Here is a 20,368-nt window from a genome sequence, read left to right on the forward strand (position 1 = left end):
CCTCGCCACCCCTCAGAAGAGCCCTTTGATTTCCTTCTTAAATATGTAATCACAGAGGTGTTACCAGCTTCTCGAATTGGGCCAGCAGCATGTACATCTTCAGAGCCATTGGAGATTGGCTCTGTTGGATACAGTGGAAGTTTCTAGCAGATTTTCACAGAAGTCACCTCAGTGGCTTCCCCCCCACTAAAAAAAACCCAAAAAACAACCAACCAATAAACCCAGGCTATGATAAACCAACACACAAAGCCAGGTACCAAATCATAGCCTTGGTGCTGGTACTCCATGCAGGAGTCCCTTGGGAGTGTGGAGGGGTGAAGACTTTGGCCCCAGCAGACCGGAGAGGTATAGATGTCTATGGCATCCATGCCATCAATTCTTAGGTCTTCTTCCATCCAAAAGAGGGACATGAAGATGTAGAACGATCTGAAGGGGCCACATGAGGAGCAGCTGAGGGCACTTGTCCAGTTCAGCTGGAGCAGAGGAAGCTGAGGGCAGAGCCCACCAGGGGCTGCAGCTCCAATCTCTGCTCCCTGTGACAGGGACAGGACCCAGGGAATGGCTGGAGCTGTGCCAGGGGGATTTGGATGGGGATCAGGGCAAGGTTCTTCCCCCCGAGGATGCTGGCACTGCCCAGGCTCCCCAGGGAATGGTCCCAGCCCTGAGGCTGCCAAAGCTCCAGGAGTGTTTGGACAGCACTGCCAGGGATGGACAGGGTGGGATTGTTGGGAGGTCTGTGCAGGGCTGGGATGGGACTGGATGAGTCTTTGGGTCCTTCCAGCTTGGTATATTCTGTGATCCCATGATCTTCCCTCCCACATTACACCCACAAAGCAGTACCCAAAATCCTGTCTTCAGCCACAGCAGCAAGGTGATGCAGCTGCCCCAGATACGAAAGAACAGATGGAAGGTACAGAGAACATGGTGCAGCCCAGGGTCATCAAGCTGGAGGAGGGTGGGAGTCACACCAAAGAGGCAGCAGGATGATATAGCATAGAAAGGGCCATCAGCCTCTGCTTTTCACAGGAGAGTGGATCTGGGAGCTGTCTGACCTCTGCCCATCTCAGCAGTGGCAGTGAAGCTTTCTTTGTTGCTTTTTCGGGAAAGAATCTGGCAGCCCAGCAAAGGGCACCTTCTCCTCTGCTGCTCACTGCAGACACATCAGTCAGGAGCTAAGGCTCTACTTTACCTCCCTTTGAAGGCATTTCCTCTACAAAGATTTTTCACATCTGGCAGTATCCAACCTTTTCCAGCCTCCCTGCTGCCCACCCCATGAGGTGCTCATGGCAAACCTTTAGGATTATTTCCTGGCTCCTCTGGGAACCTCTGGCTCTCCCTTTCCTGCTCTTTTATATTCATTCCTCAATAACACAGAGGTGCCAGGACAAGGGTGGTGACAAACAGCTTCCCTTGTCCTCAGGCAGTCAGTGTTGGAGCTGGCTGTGGCAGTGCTATGAGGGCTGTCCCAGGAACACGAGATGAAAGTTCAGAGGCTGTGCCTCCAATTTCCCTCCGTACAGAGGTCACACATCCCCTGGAAAACAGCCCTCACCTGCCTGGCAGAGCCTCTTGGCAGCTCTGATTAAGGGGAGATATTGTGGGACTGCTGGGGACAGGGATCTAATAATTTTCTTACTGACACCTGCATTTATTTGAGAAAATGTCGTGAAAAGCAGAGTGGGGGAGTCTGGAGAGCTCTGGATGAGCTGGTGCATGATTTCTTCCTGAGGTTAACTCACACAGATATTGTTTGGTGTAATTCTAAGCATCCCAAATGATGGAGTGTCTAACTCTTCCACTTTTACAGCCTGACACTTTTTCTGACTGCTCAGTCTGGATCATCCTACCTCTGCTTTCTTACAGGCAGCTCAGCCATGCTCCCTTTGAACTCTCTCCCACCACAAAATATTTCCTTTCCTTCCTTGGCAGTGACATCTCTTGATACTTGGAGATTGCAATTATCTCCCTGAAGCTGAGTCATCACAACTCCAACTGGATCTGCTTCCCTGGAGCCTCGACATGGCTCCAGAACATGGATATTCCCTCCTCTTGATAAAGGGAGCTAGGAAGGTCTAATAAGAGCAGGACTGGCCCCTGATAAAATTAAGGATGAACTGCTTGAAGTATCTCAAACCAGCCAAACCTGGCTTTGTAGTCTGGAGAAATGCTAAGGGTCTAAGGAGCATGCATGAAGAACAGAGGTGAAAAGTTCAACACAAAGGAAAAGATTTTCCTTCATCTGAAGCCCCTGGCCCACGACTGCCAGAAGTCGCTGTGCAGACACAACCAAGAGAAGCCAAAGGTGAGGACTATAGAAATGATTCCCCAAAATTCATTATAATGAACCCCGCCTATTCAAGGGAAGGTTATAAATATGTATAGTCTGTGTCACAATTTTCTTGAATATGTAGCGTCTTTATATTTAAAGGCAAGATAAATCACCGTGGTAGGTGTGTACTTTTGTGGTGAACGTGCACGCAGTGCTGAATGAAACACGCTTACTTTACAGCCTTGCCAGTTATAGCGTCTTTACCCCACGTATCACTCTCATTTTTAAGCTCCATTCACTGTGTCAGACACTTTATCTCTAACAGTCATGCAGTAGCATTGATGGCTGTCCATCCATTGCCCCTAGGATGGAGCAGTTACATCACCTACAGTCATTCCTCCTGCACGTAACAACTGAGTAAGACACTGTAGGTGTAGTGGAAACCATTGTGCATTACAGTAATGGGATTATTCCAAGGCTGAATGGAAAACAGTCAGCCAATTTGAACATGTAAAGTGTTTTAATGCTTCAAATGGGAAGGGAAAAATTTCTCAAATGGGGAAAAAATATCTGGCCAAATTGTTCAGTGATTCGTGATGTTGCATTTGCCTTGGACCATTTGCATCTAAATATTTATTTTATTTTATCAACATTAGTAATTAGAATCAAAATACATTTTGAACCAGAAGACTGACTTTTCACCTCAAAGCAGCCAAAATCAAAATCTAGGATGATTTTAAAGCTTTGCCAAATCTTTCCTAGAGGTGAGGAATACGTGGAGGAGCTGCTGAGGAAAGCTTCCATTTATAGGGAGAAATATAATTCTTGGGAAGAACAGAAAAAGACACTGGAGCCAGTGATCTGCCATGGTTCACATCCATCCTGGCAGGAAGGGCTGTGGCCAACTGCTGTGGCTGGGCCACCTGGGGAGGATTTTGCTGCAGCTCTGAGATTACCCTAGAGACACCCTTCAGCATCACAGGAAGAAGAATATTCCAGATAAAGAGAAAAAGATGGAAGACGCTGGGATCCATCCCCACGAGTCCTGAACCCTGTGTGGGTTCCATGGCATTTCTCTGGGATTTACTGGCTATGAGCTCCTGGAAGAAGTGCTGCTAATTTTCCTTGCTCTTTCATTATTGACCAAAGAAGTGTTTATTATGGATCCCCATGAAGGCACAATGAGCAAAACTGCTGTTTGGAAAAGCCAGATGGCATTGTTCAGTGAGTCAAAGCTGAAAAGAGAGGAAAAACAAACCCAGGTACACCTTTCAAGACAGTGCAAGTGTCTCTGTCCATGGCAGGGAATTGGAACAAGATGAGCTTACCAGATGTCCATCCACACATCCATGGTTGCCCCATCCCAGGTGCAGAATCCAGCACTTTCCCTTGTTGAACTTCACACAGTTGGTGATTGCTCATTTCTCTGATTTGTTGAGGTCTCTCTGCAGGCCTTTCTACCCTCAACAGAGTCAACAGCTCCTCCCAATGTAGTTTCATCTGTTGTTTAGTATCCCTTCCAGTCTTGCATCCCAGCCATTTATTAAGATGTTGAAGACCACAGGACTGAGGATGGAGCCCTGCTGGACCCTACTAGTGACTGGTGCCAGTCTGATGTGACCCCAGCCACTGTCACCCTTTGCGTCTGATGTGTGAGCCCATTGCTCACCCACCACATGATGTGCTTATGAGCCTAGCACCAGCACACCCCACTCCAGGTGACAATTTTTCATTTGGCATCACCTTCACAGGTGCTTTAAAGCACTTTCCTGTCACTGTGCAGCAGTTTCACAGTGCAACACAGTGAGACATCACAAATCTCCCTCAGTTTTGTTTGAGGAACTTTTATTTCAACCAGTGCAGCTCATGAGCACCTGTCAGCCCAGTCACCAGGAGTGACAGGGAGCAGGTTAATTTTACACGTGATATTTTTAGCTTGTAGACACCCAAAGAATGGCGAAACTGGCAACTGAGATGCTTCCAGTGGGATGGAGAGGCAAACTCCCTCAGGGATATTTTCTCCCTGGAGAACAGTGGCAGAAAAAAAATCCCGTCCTTGGAGGATTTGTTTGCTCAAAAAAAGTTTAAATAACATTCAACTCAGAGTTTGCACTGAAAATCATATCTGCAAGCTGCAGTTGCTGGTGGTGGAGCAGTAGGACACCTGAGTTATCTGCTGAGCTCCAAGAACCAGCTGGTCTCCAATGCCAGGAGTCAGTGAGGAAAAAAACACCTCTAATATCCTGGTTCTCATGTCTATTGTTGGTGGGATGAGGTAGAGGAGCAACTCCACCCCCTCCATAAGGGCTGGTCCAAGTCACTGTCCTGCCTTAGCCCAGCAGAGCCGTTGTTGCTTGCCAAGGATCCTCAGGGTAACACTTTGAGCATCTCTGGCTGTGGTTGAGAATCTGCTGGAAGGATAAAGAGATGCTGTGTGTCTCCGTGGGACATCATTATTCAGCTTTGGCCTTGGACAGCACTGGGTGACAGCTAGTGGGGGTGATCTGAGGGTACCAAGGTGCTCTGTGCTCAGACTTGCTCCACAACATCTGGAAATCCATGGTCAATATCCCAGTCCCATTTCTGGCTCCAGAGCTGAGCAGGGACCAGGTCTCAGGCTGCTGCTCTTAGCCTCTCAGCCAGCTGCCCTCTCTCACACTTGGTCTGTGATTCATGAGCCCCTCCTGCTCTCCTCCTCCCTGCTGATTTGTCACCCCCACCAAACTGTTTCCATGCATATTTGATTGATGTCAAAGGCAGGTTCAGGATCTTTCTGTTCCTGCTTTTCGCTGTTTCCAGCAAGAGAAGAAAGATTAATCCTGTCTGTCTGAGTTATTACCCTGATGCCTGAAGGCCTATTTACACTGGGAGGAGGATGATGCCCTCATCCCTGAGTGTCTACACTGCTGTCAGAGACCCTCCTGCATCACCTTCCTCCAGCAAACACAGGCTGTGGGCTCCTGCAGCAACACAACTCCAGCTTGGCCCTGGGATGGAGCTCAGCCAGAAGCTCAGGTCCCTATATTGCAGCCATAGTCCTGCCCAGCATAGAAACATCCTCATGGGTTACACTGGAACTTCCTCTCACAGTGCACATCATCAGTGGCCAAGTGCTGGGGTAAGAGCAGAAGCATCCTTGAGGTGTGTTCCTCGCCTCCAGCTATTTGTGGCTTTGGGAGCTGGTGAAGCTGAGGTGGATTCCCTGTGCGCTGACCCTCAGAATTTCACTCCTATGTGGTTATCTGGTCTCCCTCATACTCCCACAGATGCAGCTGGATCTCCTTGAACAACCTCCTGGGGACACCAAGCACCTTCCTGACCTCCCCCATACCAACAGACTGCACGACACAGATTTTATTAGATAAGGCTGAGCTCAACCTCTGTGTGAGCTTTGGCTTTGGCCCCAGGGGCACCAGTTCCCTATTTGGGAGTACTCGGATTTTTCATCAGAAGCAACGAGCAAAACCCTGGTCCCTCCTGGCTTCTCTGCTCTCACCCCTTGGCAGCAGCTGAGCTGGATCCCTTTGCTGCCCAGACAGCAGCAGGCTCTGGTCAATTAGCCTGTAAAGCAATAACAGCAGGCAGGATCTGGGTTAGGCAAGGATTTAGCCAAGATCAGCAGTGTTAACAAAATCTGTAGTTCAGCCCTATAGCAGATTCAGTCCTGCTGCTATGGGCAGCCCGGCATAGGGCAGGAGAGCAGCCGGCTGAGCCCCGTGCTGCTTCTGGGCCTGCCTGGCACTTTGAGAGGCTTTTGAGCTGTCCTGGGGTGACTTTATGATGTTGAATTGTATCCCCATTCGTCCGTTTAACCCAGAAATACGTTTTGTACCTTTAAAACTAGATCTGAGAGTGAAGGGGGGGGGGGGGGGGCGAAGCGGTGGAATTTTTTTGTGGCTCTATTCAAAAACAGAAATAAGAGCTTCAGCTCTCTCTTGGTGTGTATTGTCTGCAGCATAGACAGGGAGTGTGAGAGACCTCTCCTTTGCTTTTAGTTAGCTTTTTAGCTAGCTGAGGCAGAGAAGTTCCCCGGACTGTGGCTTCTTCTTTTCCTGCAACTGTTCAAACCTACTCTGGACTGAAAACTCAGAAAAACCATGGAGAGCTCACATGTGTGGCCTGCCAGGGCCCAGGACGTGGCAGGAGAGACTGGTAAGAGACTGAGCTGAGAAACACCCACAGAAGACCCTGACTGAACTACAGAAGGACTTCGAATTTGCCATCACTTCAGAACAGCAAGAGGTTTATTGTTTCATATTATTAATCTTTTATGCTTGTGAATACTTTACTTGTTAAATAAGCAGGTTTTTTCCACTTTTCTTGAAGGAGAAAACGTGGGGGGAAGGGCCACTGAATTTTGCCCTTTAGGGAATCATCTCTTTGGAAGTTTCCTTCCAAATTTGTCTCAAGCCGGGATAAAAGGCACCTCTCCCTTCAGTGCTGTTTCCCACTGCTAATGTTGTTTTGGGAAGAGGAGAGCTGAAGCACGGATTAAGCCTTAAGCAGGGTGGACTAAATGTTCCCGAGCAGGGGAACAGGGGACTGGAAAGCCCGGGGGATGCACATAAGAGGGTGACTGCCAGGGCTGGGAGGTGATCCAACCTCCAAACAGCATGTCCTTAATGCAGAGGGAAAGGCAGGTTCTTGGAAGCATTTGGTTGATTTTGGAGCTGAGCTTTGGGAACTGGAGCCCTTCTCACAGGTAAGTCCCAGAGCTTTGAAATCAATTCCCACTGAAACTCACAGAATATTGGGAAATGAGCCAAGGCAGCTGTTTGAAGTCAAACACCTGCACATGTGACTCTTGTCTGTAGTAAGATATTTTGGTGCAATTATTTAAAAACAGCCCCTGCAAGCTCAACTCTCTGTCCAGCTGATGCATCATCCCATGGACCAGGGGAAGGCTCTGTGCCAGCACCCAAGGGTACAACATCCCAAACATTGCCCTGTAGCAAAGGCATCCCTGTGTCCTTTCCACCACAGCTTCTGTATGGATTTTAAATTAATTTTTTCTGGAGTTACACTAGTCCCACTTAAAGGCACAGGTAGCATGACTGGAGCCCTGTCTTCAAGCAGCAGCTGTCTCTAGAAAAGTGGTGATTAAATTGGGATAATCCTGGACAACTTAATTTTGGAAGCATCACACCTCTTACAGAGCGTCAGCATGGATGTGTATGCATGTGCTATGAATGCTGGGCATTTACTGCTGCTGGATTTTGTGACAGAGGAATTCCTCGAGGAAAAGGGGAGTAAAAAAAGGAATAGGAAGAAAAGAGGAGGAAGAGGGGGAGAAGTTGTTGGATTTGATGATCTTATGGTTCATTTCCAACCTAAATAATTCTATCATTCTGTGATTACACTTGTGGAATCAATTCCAGTTTAACCCAATTTGTGAGCAGCTGGTGAACTCTTAGTGAAAAATAGGTAATAGGGCAAAAATTAGGTAGGAGAAGTTATTGTAATTAAACACATATAGTATAGTAAGGGAAGCACTCTCCTGATAGAGAAGACAAAAGTAAATTAAATCTCTGCAACCTGCTGCTACTGCTCACCTGTTGAAAAACATATTTGGTGTTTTGTAGCAGATGAATATTTTTTTTTTCTGTGTGAACAAAAAATCAAAGGATAAAAAATTCTCATGGGAGCATGTGAGTCAACAAAGGTTCATGCTTGGGTCTAAATCCCATCCCTGGAAATGTCCAAATCCAGGCTGGATGGGGCTTGGAACAATCTGATAATGGAAGGTGTCCTGGCCCATGACAGGGGGCTGGAACTGAAAGGGCTTTAAAGTCCCTTCCAACCTAAAGCATTCTGTGAATTGCTAATTGTAAATAATTTCCATCCCAGGCAGGAGAGGGGCAGCAGCCTTGTGAAGAGCATTCCTCTGGTCGTGATGGGATGGCCCAGTGCTCCTGCTTCTTCTCCTTCCTGCATTACCATCTGCCTGAACAGGCTGGTTCAGCATGTTTTAGAGATAAACTTCATCTGTAAGGAATGGAGAATGGGGAATTGGAAATGAGCAAGGATAGTAAGTTTATAAGTTCAGTAATTACTAGAGGAAGCTAAAGGTAGCAGTAAAATGTCCATAGGATCATGCTATGCATGCTGAGTCTAGCTTTCCAGTTCCTATTTATCACTCAACTAAGAGGTGTTCAAATGCTCTATCACACTCACCCATATCTCTCTGCAGGCCAAGAAATCGTCCACCCATGAAACTTAAATTCCCAAATGGCTTTAACAGGTTCTGCTTTTGAGCAATGGCATGGCTTGATTTGTAGTTTCCTGCAGTTCGTTGTATTTAACCCGCTCTTAAAGACCCTGCAGCATCACTGGCTTTCTCCTGCCTTAAGGAAGGGAAAAGCCAACACAAACCAGCCTGACAATAAGCACTGTGCTGTACCTTGGCAGACAGTGTCTGGCTGCAGGAGCAATTTCTCTCAGCTGTTGGCAAAGTTGTCTCGGTTGAGATAGGGGATTGTCCTGCTCTGCCCTGGGCTGGGGCACCTCAAGTCTGGAGGCAGTTTTGGAAACCACAATATAAAAAACATAAAAAGTTATTAGAGAGTATCCAAAAGAGGGACTTGAAGAGGGGGAAGGGTCTGGAGGGGCCACACCAGGAGTGGCCAAGGTTACTTGATCTGTTCAGCTGGAGCAGAGGAAGCTGAGGGCAGAGCTCACCAGCGGCTGCAGCTCCTCCCCGGCGGCAGCTCCACTCTCTGCTACCTTTGACCAAGGAGAGGACCCAGGGAATGGCTGGAGCTGTGCCAGGGGAGGGTTAGGCTGGATACCAGGGCAAGGTTCTTCCCCCCGAGGGTGCTGGCACTGCCCAGGCTCCCCAGGGAATGGTCCCAGCCCCGAGGCTACCAGAGCTCCAGGAGTGTTTGGACAGCACTGCCAGGGATGGACAGGGTGGGATTGTTGGGAGGTTTGTGCAGAAACAGGGGTTGGGACTGGATGATCCTTGAGGGACCCTTCCAGCTCAGGGTATTCTGTGATTCTGTTCTGTGGTTGCCTTGTTGTAGCTCTTACTGGCAGAGCAACAAGATAATGTCTCTTGCCCTCCATGCTCACAGCCTGCATCCCCATCTCCATTCTGGGAATGCCGGGCGATGAGGAAGGCTCAGTGCTTGGCACAGCTGCCTCGTTTGGACAGAAGGCTGAACACAGCAGCTGTGGTTGCTCTGAGACAGGGGCATCACAGGCTCTTCCCACAGCTTGCAGGGTTGTTGAGGCAGCTTCAGCCTACATGTTCCAAACCCTCAAGTATCAAACCACCTGTCCAAGCCCTGCTTGTTTTTGCCGGTGGAGATGCTCTTAAATAACCTTGACTTTTCCAGGTGACACCATGCCATGTGACTGGGGTGGTAATGCTCCAGCTGCACTGCCCAGCCCAACTCAAGGGACCAGGCTGGGCTTCCTTGGAGCCACCATCCTCAGGGAGCCACCAGTGAGAGCAAAGCAAGTGGCCAGAAGTGATGATGCCAATGTGGAGGCTCTTGCACTGCACAGGGCTGGATGTGGATGTGAGCATCCGATGCCCTCCCCAGCAGTCAGAATGCTGAATTAATGTGATGCCTTTAATTTTACAGGTGTGCAGGCAGGGCTCTCTCAAGATCTTCCTGCCAAGCAGAAGTGACTTCATGGAGATTGTCTTTGCATTTTAATGAAGATAGAAAACCTGATTATTCCACATAGAGTTAATGGACTACCCAGGATGCAGCAGAAGCTGCATGAAACTGCAGCTGGCCACAATCCTATGGGGAAATCTCATCTGATCTCACTCCGGGTCTCCACAAGTCTCCTTGCTGACTCCTTTTCAGCCCCTCTAAAATTTCCTTGTGAGGAAGGATGTTCCACATAGACCACAGCTGGCTCAGACAACAATAAATACTCCAGACATTCACTTCCATCAATGAGTGCTCATCCTGCCTGTGTGATGAAATTACAGCGCAGTGAAAGCCTTCAGGACTGGGATTCTCCTTTGTCTGTGCCCTTCTCTCTCCAAAACGGTGAGAGGAGCTGTCTGAGCTGCCTAAACACACCGAGACATGTCAATGTGTCCAGTGCTTTGGAAAACGAACAGGTGCCTGGCTCCTCAGGCAGGAGCCCAGCTCTTGGTGTTTGGCTGCTGCAAGTCAGCAGCCAGCCCAGGTTCTTGTTTCTCATTTTGAGGCCGACACCAGTTTTGTGTCTCTCAGAGGCGGCCCTGGAGATAATAGTGTCACAGTGCTGAGGTTTTCTGTTTATCCATCTCCCTGGAGCTGCCACAGCCAGGAGAGCCTGGCAACACAGGCACTTCCACCCGGGATGAGTAGCTTTGCACTGGGAAGGTGTTTTCTCCTATTTATTCCTTTATCCTCAAGCACTTGCCTGTACTGGTGCACACCATCCCTGTGTTATTCTGGCTGCTGCTTTTTCAGTAGGAGCTTGGTTTTGAGCTGTGTCAGGAGAAGTTTAGGCTGGATATCAGGAAAAAGTTTTTCCCCCAGAGGGTGCTGGGCACTGCCCAGGCTCCCCAGGGAATGATCACAGCCCCGAGGCTGCCAGAGCTCCAGGAGCATTTGGACCCAGGGATGCACAGGGTGGGATTATTAGGATGTCTGTGCAGGACCAAGTGTTGAACTCTATGATCCTTGTGGGTTCCTTCCAACTCAGGATATTTCATGATTTTGTGACTTCTAGTGATGCTTCAGGATCATCCAGAAGCTGCTGATTCTTTCTCCTCCCCCGTACCTTGCAACAGGAGCTGCTGCAGAATGACACAGGACACAGCAGAGCTGCCACTCTGTTCAACAAGAGGTGAAAAGCATTGGTGTGGCATGAAGATGCCCCAGCATGGCATGCCTTGGGTCTCCCTCCAGCTTTTCCTCCATGAATAAGAGGCTTCACCAGCAATTTTCCTTCAAGTGAAAGGAGCAGAAGGGAGTTTTCCAGATCAATTAAACCCCCTAATTTTGTAAGAATTTTTGTGGAGGTGAAAGCAATATAATAGAGAAAAAGGGGATGGGGTCACACCTCCATGATTTTTCCAGCATTTGATACTTGCTGAGAAATTCCTTCCATGGAAAGCAACACAGTGAGAAGCCCCTTACACATCAATTTCCTCAAGGATCCATGTGAGCAAAGCTCACCTTGCCTCTCCTTTTTAGTTTCAAGTAAATGAGGAGAAAATCTCCCTAGCTCCGAGACATAAGTTCAGTCATTAATTTTCTGTTTGAAGGCAATCAAGGCTCCCACAGCTGCCGTGGCCCATTTCTCCATGCCACTGTCTGTGGCATGCCAAGCTTGGTGCCACCAGTGGTTTCCATATTTTACTTTCCTTTTGCAGGGGAAGGATTAGAGGGATGGGGAGGATCAAGGGATGAGGGTGCTTAAATCAAGTAATTCTTCACACGGAAATCAGCAACTCCACAGGTTAAGTCCACTCTTGGGCAGTGAATGAATTAAGAAAGAGGATCTAGATGCGGCCAGGAGCATCCAGGACTTCAAAGCATCCTCAGGAGCCATGGGAGAAAGGCAGATCCAGCTGAGCTGCAGGCAGAAGACACTCTGGTCTCTGTATTTCTCTCTTCCCATTCAATTTTTAATTTTAAATTTATTTTTTTATTGTTTTTCACTGCTGCTGAGGAGAGATGCCAAGTTAGGAAGCTGCCCCCACTCCTGCATTGCTGCTATCCAAAACAGATGCCTTGTTAATATGTCCCATCTTGAGATCCCTGCTTGGGCTTAGGGAATGTGAAACCAGCTCAGAGCTTCAAATTAACTCATAAGTCACTGTGCAGGTGGAACTGGGATGTGGAGGAATGTGCCAGGGATCCTCAGCTCTCACTCTGCTAAAGCCATGAGAACGCATGACCTGTAGACAGAGGTGATGAATGCACAGCCTCCTCCCAGACTACATCTGCTCCAGAACTTTTTAAAAGTTAATCTTAACTGAAAACATTAAATACTAAGAAGAGTTTTGAGGTTTTAAAAATGATCCTTAGAAATACTTTCCAGACCAAAACATCTCAGGTTTTCAACAATTGAAAGCTGAACACTTTGCCAATAAAATACTGCCTGGGCTTTTGATCTTCCAGTGGAAAAGAAAAACAAGAAAGAAATACTTTATTAAGGGAGAAAGCAGTAATCAATCCCAAAAAAACAACCCCCCCCCCCCATATATTTTTGACTGAAAGTTTTTTTTTATGACCCCTGGCTAATTCTTTCCTTTTATTGTAGGAAAAAGGTGATGGGGAAAAGAGAAACACCATCAAGCTGGTCATGGCATCAAAGGATATGATTGTATAATGTTATATTGTACATGAATATTATTGAATTGTTGAAAAAACTCCACTCTCTTGGGTAAAGGAAGCAGAGCAGATATTTTTAAAGTGCATCTCTTTGGAAACAGGATTGGCTATTGAGTGGAGCAGGGAGAGCCCGTGGAGCAGGAGGTATTAGGGACAGACACAGAGAACATCAGCTCAACTCCAAAGTCCACATTAATAAAAGCTCATACATAAATACAGATGACAGGTATTGATTTTCCTTTGCAAGCTAAGTGCTTTCCCCTGGCTAATGAAATGCAGCCCCTTCCTTAGAGAGAGGTCACAATGTGGTACAGCCATGAAGGTTTAACGGGGTGGGAAAATAAATAATACTCCTCTGAGGGAAAATGCAGCTGATCTGCCCAGGTTGTGCCCACTGGAAAATGTCTGTTCCAGCCCGGAAATAAGTATTCAGATAAAAGCATTTTGTGTTATGAGCAGTGCTGGCACACACTGAAGTGTATGGGGCTTCTGATGGAATTTGTCAGTCTTCCCTAAAATCCAGAATGACTTTTTTTTGTCCTTCAAGCTTGAAATATTTTGCCACGACATTTCAAAATTGCATGATGTGGATCCCTCCCAGAAGACTGATTTGGGTGGGAGTTTACTTTTGAAAGGAATGAAAGAGAGGTGTCTTTATAAACAAAATGTGGTCCTGCTGGTAGATAAACCCAGATACTGACAGGTGAAAGAAACAATGGGTAGAACCACAAATTCTATAGGAATTCCACTAATTAATATCAACTGTTGCTCACCCAAAGCCTAAATTCCTGGAGGTAGAGAAAAAGAACAGAGATACAAAGAAAAAGACAGGTGGGTACACGTTAGAAGTACAATTGCCAATTGTGTCAGGCAATTTGGGAATCCTGTAGCTCTCAAGTACCTCAGCCAATGGGGAAAGAGAGAGGGAAATACAACTGGGACATTAGGATAAAAAGGAGGCTACATCCTCTAGCAATTTGAGAGACCTCATGGGAAATGCCCCATGGCATTTATTCAAATAAAATTACAGAACTCCTCTGTCTCCTTCTTGAACATAAACCTCAGGTGTTTGTGGATTAACTTTCTTTACAGTTTCAAAGCCTTTTTTTAGGTTGGGTTTGTTTTGCATTTTCTAGGACTCTCATCTGCTCTCATCCTCTGAGGAATTCCTAATCCAAGAATAGTCATTGGGGAAGGGGGTAAAGAAACACTTTTACTTGACTGAGAAATTGAAAGATGAGTGTATCACAAGGAAGGTGGGAACCTCCCTTGGAATGGAGAATATAACCCCCCTCCCTCTAAAGTATTATAACTTTGAAATTAAGTTACTTCTTTTATCTCTCTTAAGTACCGATCGTTATTGTTTCTTAGCAACAAAAATGGGAGAAAATTCCCTAAGAAAACAAAAGGAAGAAATCCTAAACCCCAACACAAGATGTCCCTTCCCAAGGCAGGGGTATGGAACTGGATAGTCCCTTCCAATCCAGTACCATTCTGGTGTTCCAGGATTCTGTGACTTCCTCCTCCACCATTTGAATCTCAGGTATATTTTTGACTTGTGCAGCTGGGAAACTCTAGACTGTGGCTTCTGTGGCCAAGTTTGCCAGATCAGTGGGACACTGCATCATCTTCTTGCAGTGAAAACTGGACAAGTGGTGTTGTGTGTCTCGTTTTCAGGAGCCCGTGACACTGTTGATGCCCTGAGCACTGCAGCGAGGACAGCCGCTGACACTGCCCCTTCCTGCAGTTCCAGCCCTGTGCTGCTGTGAGGGACTGCCAGGTGATAAATGCTGCTGCAGCTGCCTCCTATGCCATTAAGATTCCTTTCACGCCGAGCAATCGCCCTCTCCGAGTGCGGGGAGAGCCCAGCCGGGCTTTTCTCCGCAGTTGCTTTGCGGCTTTGCCTGCAGTGATGCAGAGCTGCTGGCTCAGGCTCTGCCGGGGACAGGTTGAAAAGAACAATGTGTGCTTCATTTCCAGTGGCACAGACGATTACCCGCCTCTTGTTCATGGTTTGTTATGATAACATTCCAACCTTTATTGTGCCAGATGCCCTGAGAAGAGTTTTGTCCAGTCCCTCCCTCAATGCACCTTTGACTCCAGAAGATTTTAGCCTACCTGCTAAACAGGCTTTCCAGTTATTTGAAAAATGTTACCTCTAAATCCGTTTTTTCCTCCTTGTCCTGAACAGCGTCAGGGTCAGAGTTAAGGGTATTTCCAGGATTGCTCTGCTTTGATCGGCTGTAACAAGAGAGAGCCCCAGAGTGATCTGCCCCGTGTTAGTGCAGTGCCATGGTTAGGGATTATACTCATCCCAAACCCTGCAAGGGCGACTGAGCTGCCTAAGGCTGGATTTTGAAGCCAGGACACCCAGCTGCATCCTGCTCCTGCTCTGCTGCCCTCATTACCGCTGTAGTTCGTCACACGAGCAAGTCAAGAGGCATTAATTACCCTCCAGCAAGGGGCAGGTGGCCACAGAGCCTGTGGGGAATGCACCTGCGTGTCCTTCCTGCTTAGCACCGGGCTGTGATATCCCTTGGGAAGACGAGCTGTGGTTGAGGCTCTGAGAAATTCCAGCTCCGTTTCCATGTGCCAGAGGCAGGGAGCTGGGGGAGCCTGAGGGATGGGTGTTAGCAAGCAGCTGTGAAGCGCAGGGAGCGTGGGGCAGGCCATGAGAAATAAGAACACGGTGCAAAAACAGTCCATGCAGCACCTGAGCAGACCTATAGCAGGGTCAGTGCCTTCCCCAGCTCCTGCTTGCTCCTTCCAGGCAGCAAAAACCCATTTCCTACCCTCTTGCCAGGCATACTGAGTGTCCCTAGGGTGGACCCACAGCCTCTGGTCATACCCAGGGTGCCCAGGAGAAGGGCAAGGCTCCCTTGATGGACACTGGCAGACCCCTTCACCACGGGTGATATGGATATACAGTCAGATGCCTCTGCCACCTGAACACACCTCCCCACCATACAAGAGGCTTAATTTGCCTCAGAAAGAATCAGATGAATCTTGAAGGGGCTATTCTTGCTGAGGGTTAGATGCAGATACGGCTGAGTGGCACTCCGTGCCTACCAGCACTCACCCGGGGCACCGGGAGAGAGCCCTGGGGCTGCGGACCTGACACTCCTGGGGCAGCAGGATGCTTGCAGGAACAACTGCTCTGCGCAGGGATGGACTGCTCTGCATGGAGCACGGTGTCACTGTAGAGCAATTAGCTCCTGTTTATATCGGTTAGGTGTGTGATTAGTGTCCCATTAATGCAATTAGCACGGTGGCATTAGCAAGAGTATGTAATTGGCACCGAGGCAGCTGCAGCTCAGCTGTTGAGCACCACATGGCGCCCATTTTGGGGTTTATCTGAGCTCGGTGAAAGGGGACAGCTGGTAGTCCCCTCCGCAGGCACTGGACAGGCTGGTTTCTATGTGCAGCCCTGGCTGTGCACCCCCACCTGCTCCTTGCTTACTTCAGCTGCAATAGAGAGTAATTTCCCACCCTCCATTCTTGTTTCAAACTCCCAGAGCTGTTTCAGGGAGCTGATGAGGGGTGTCCCAGCTGCTTCCCAGAGCTTCAGGATGCGGAGCAGGGGTTTGTCCTTTTAGGAGGTCAGAGGACCAAATCTGACCTTGGCTGCACACAGCTCCTTTTCTAAGCCTTTTATTCTCCTTGTGACTGTGCATGTCACTGCCAGGGGGATGAGGGTGGACAAGGGAAGGAATCACACGTCTGCCCACTCCCAGCCATACCCTGGCCCCATCCCACCTTGGCAAGATATCAGCCCATGTTGCAGCTTGGCTTTCGGAGTCTGACAAACTCCTCCCCACGGCACCAACACTGTGTGCCTTTCAGGATGTCAGGGAAGGAGAAGGGCTGTGTGGGATGGGGACAGGCCGTGGAGGGTCCATTTCCATCCAGCTCCACCAGAGATGTCACCTTCCTAACCACCAAATCCCAAGCCCTTTTCTGGAAAGACCAACAAGCCACTGGCCTCTTCTGACCAGTGCATTAATGGGTGAGGGCTGAGCAGAGGAAGCTATGGAACATCAAAGTTCCCTGCCAGCCCTCTTCCAGTGAGAATGTTTGGCTTTGGGAGAGCTTCTGACAATCCTGATTAACAGCCTCTTCATCTATTCATGCTGGTGATAAGCCATGGGAGCTCTGGGCCATTGCAGCCCTATAATCAAGATGGTTTGAAAGAAGCAATTTTCTCCTCCTGCAGCCTGGTTAATTCTCTTTTAATTGCTTCCCATTTTGCATAGATTTCCTTTGTTTGCCATGGCACTGGCTCCACACTTGCTCCTCTCCAGCAGTGCTTGACTCATGCCTTGTTTTGCTAGGTTGGGATTTGTGATGATTTGGGCTATGTCAGGGCCTTCAAAGCTCCCCACACAATTTAGGTGCACCATGACTGAGTTGCAACTTCTATAGGAGAAAATCTCCAGGGGCTGGGTTAGGCTTTGTTCCTCGCTATCACATTATGTGTGGAGGCACTGCTTTTGGAAAAATAAATGGATAAACATGGGAATTACACACAGGTGGGAAATTTAGTGGCAGGAAATATATCTTCTGTGGACAAAAATAAATCAAACCAAGCAGAATTAATTGTTTAAGACTAAAATTTTACTCTGGGGGTCGAAAGAGATGAATGAAGCCTTTGTAAGCTGATCTGAATTAAAATATGTGGGGTTTATCCATTTTAAGGTTGGGTTTGTGTGCAAGGGCTAACAACAGGGAGAAAAGGACTTAGAACCTTCCTGACCAAAGAAACAAGGAAGCTGATAAAAGTTTCGATAAGGAACTGGAGACCAGCATCCAGGTGGACTCAGTTGTGTTGGGAGCACCTGGTCCTGAGTGGGAGCAGTGGGACTGCTGCAGAAGTGGGTGAGATGCACTTTCATCCAGTTTGTGATTTATGTGTCAAGCCTCAATTCTGTCAGTGGGAAGCCATTCCCCCTTTTCCTGCTACTCCAGGCCCTTGTCCAAAGTCCCTCTCCAGCTCTCTTGGAGCCCCTTTGGGCACCTGAAAGGGCTCTAAGGTCTCCCTGGAGCCTTCTCCAGCTGAACAACCCCAGCTCTCCTTGCGTGTCTCCAGAGCAGAGGAACATTTTCATGGCCTCCTCTGGAATGACTGCAGAAGGTTCCATGTCCTTTCTTTCTTGGGGTCTCCAGAGCTGGACAGAGCATTCCCTGCATACAAATGGGGCAGGACATTCTTCAGAGGGAAAAAAGGTCTACTTTATGTGCTTATTTATTATTATACAACGTGCAGCCTCTAAATATACCTTAAGCACATTAATGCATTAAAATATAGCTCCCCTTAGCCACCCAAATAATTTTAATCAGAAACGTGAGCATTTCTATTACTCTGGCTTGGGTTAGTGATGGAGTATTACTCAAGCTCCATTCAGGATGTAATTATTCTTGCCTATAATCCAAGGCTTTTCCTAAATATCTCATCCTATTTTCCTTTTGAACTAGCTGGAACAGTCACAGTGCTTTTTCCTGACTTGCATTAAGATCCTGCTTCTGTGCTTGAGTGTTTAATTCTCAGGCTGCAGTTTCCCCTGTTTGTGTTTCTCCAGGTCTCTGGCTTCTCCTGAGCCAATAATTGTTCCTCTGCTATTGGGATTGCTGGAAGTGCTTAACCCAGGGCTTCCTTTTTTGCCCTATATTTCATATCCCCAAAGGATTCTTCAGAGCCACCAGCTCTTTGGGACTCTCCAGTCATCCCACTGCAGGAAGAGCCTCATCCACCCTCCAAGACCTCACCTGGCACCCCCAGAGCTGCAAGCACAGGTCAGGAGGCCCTACTGGTTGCAACACCACTGGATCAGCTACTCTTCCAAAGGCTGGTTTCATCCCAAATAAAGCTGACATCCTTCTGGAAGGAGAGAGATGTTAATAGTCCCTGGCAGTCAGAGAAGATCCTTTGGGACTGAGCCAGGGGCTCTGACACCTCATGTTTGGAGGTCAGCCACACTCAGCACACAAACCCCGAAGACTTTTTGCTGGCTGGGCTTTGACAACCATATCACCAGCATCATGTGCTGAGAAGGGCAGATGGGGACAGGCCCTTGGTGATTTGCCTCTATGAAAAATGGGGAGGCAGAAAATGAAGCAGCCAAGGATGAGGAGGGGACATGGATATCTGGATCTCAAGCATCTGCATTGGGCCCACTGGGTACTGGCCCCATGGGCACAGTGCTGAGTGAGGGAAGTTGTGACCCTTCTCCTGCTGCACCCAAAGTTAGGGTCTGGCAGGGCACCCGGATACATCAGCCAGCTGGTTGGAAGTGGAAGCTGCTCAGAACAATCATGTTTGGTGGGGTTGGCTGCATCAGGGTGGGGTGCTTGGGACATTTCCTTGGGGCAGGAGGAGGCTCTGGGCTGCTGAGTAGGGTCCCTAGCCTCCTTCACGCTGATGTCTCCTTAAACAGGTCTCAGACCTGGATGGAGGATGCTCTGCAGCAGAGGTACCTGACAGGATGGTGCTCAGCCAGCAGAGTCCAGTATTTCCCAAAATCCATAGCAAATCTGTGCCTCAGTTTCCACAGTAGCAGGAGGCTCAGCAAAAGATTTCAGCAGCCTAAAGGGAACTTTCACATTGAAAATTCTGCCTGGAAGGGGAGACAGCCATGGACCTCAGCCATGTTGCTTGCAGAGGCTCTCCTGGGAGCAGGTGGTTGGGGACTGTGACTATTTCCAAACAACCGTGGAAAGCCTGGATAGCCCGGACAGTCCTTGGCGCACATCCTTCTGGATGAGGACGCCAGCTGGGACAATGGACTCAGTTGTGGGTGAGAACACAAATTCCTGGTTGTGGGATTAACCCATCCCTGCTCTGTGCAGGTGCCAATTCCAGCAAGCTGTGTGATCACACACCTCTGCTGCCTTCAGTACAATCCGGAGGCTCCTCAAGGATCCTTTTCTCCATGGCTGAGCCATGGAATCTCTTGTGTCTGATCTTTACTTTCCTCTAAATTGGAAAAATATGTCCCTTTGAAATTTTCATGGGTGCCTGTCTCCCACCACCACGTGTATCTAAGAGCCATTTAACTGTGACTGTGGTGATAAATGTCAGCGCAAGGCTTGCACTGGAGAGAGCAGTGAAAGAGGGGGCATTGGAATTAAAGGATGAAATATTTATTTGGCAGTATTGGAGTGCTCAAAGGACAGCACATCAGAGATGAGAGGCATCTTGGGGCAGACAGTGCTGAAAGCTACAACTGAACCTGCCACAACATTTCCTCTCCCTCCTGACCTCTCACCCTTTCCAGAGTCTTTACCTGCCTGGGAAGGTACAGCAGGGTTCAACATCCAGGAATGGCCCAAAGCTGTGGACCACCAGACAGTTATGTGTTGTCTGAGAAAGGGGAATGACAGCCCCACGTTGCTTTAAGTACCAGCCTTAAACTCTCCAATTGACGTGCCATGGAACTGGCAGGTCCTGGCTCTGGCAGTGGGAATATTTGCACAGGGCAGCCTGGTTGGAAAGGAGAATGAAGGCGCAGATCCTCCACAAGGAATCAGAATCATGAGCTTCCCTGTGCCTTCATTCAGGTTCTGGAGGGCAGGTTTTCTCCATTGCTGGCCCTTGATTTGCTGGGGATGTATCCCAGGTGGTGGGGCATAGGGTGGGAAGTGACTCCAGGGCCGGTGACAATCTCCGTGGTGGGTTTAATGTGTCAACCAAATAAACAAGCTAAATAAAAATCCATCTCAGTGTGCTGGAGAAGCTCCTGTGCATCATTCCACTGGGATATCCCATAGCACCACGAGATCCCACCCCTGGATTCCCCTTTTGCTTTTCCCA

At 48.3% G+C, this 20,368-nt stretch overlaps 2 long non-coding RNA genes across 3 annotated transcripts; one reads left to right on the top strand and one right to left on the bottom strand.

Moving 5' to 3' along the window:
• Nucleotides 1-6,174: 6,174 nt before the first annotated feature.
• On the top strand, nucleotides 6,175-12,779 carry LOC148221030 (uncharacterized). 2 transcript variants are annotated; one of them, XR_015808564.1, is made up of 2 exons: nucleotides 6,175-6,971; nucleotides 9,859-12,779. It is a non-coding gene; the product is annotated as an uncharacterized LOC148221030 (long non-coding RNA). The 2 variants fall into 2 exon arrangements; XR_015808563.1 differs by having other exon boundaries at nucleotides 6,175-6,511.
• LOC148221031 (uncharacterized) lies at nucleotides 6,496-10,067 on the bottom strand. The gene is made up of 2 exons (XR_015808565.1): nucleotides 8,670-10,067; nucleotides 6,496-8,254 (listed from the first exon to the last, which is right to left on the bottom strand). It is a non-coding gene; the product is annotated as an uncharacterized LOC148221031 (long non-coding RNA).
• Nucleotides 12,780-20,368: the final 7,589 nt, after the last annotated feature.

Source organism: Sturnus vulgaris, chromosome 27 (genome assembly GCF_052056855.1).
Source record: "Sturnus vulgaris isolate bStuVul1 chromosome 27, bStuVul1.hap1, whole genome shotgun sequence".
Taxonomy (NCBI): domain Eukaryota; kingdom Metazoa; phylum Chordata; class Aves; order Passeriformes; family Sturnidae; genus Sturnus; species Sturnus vulgaris.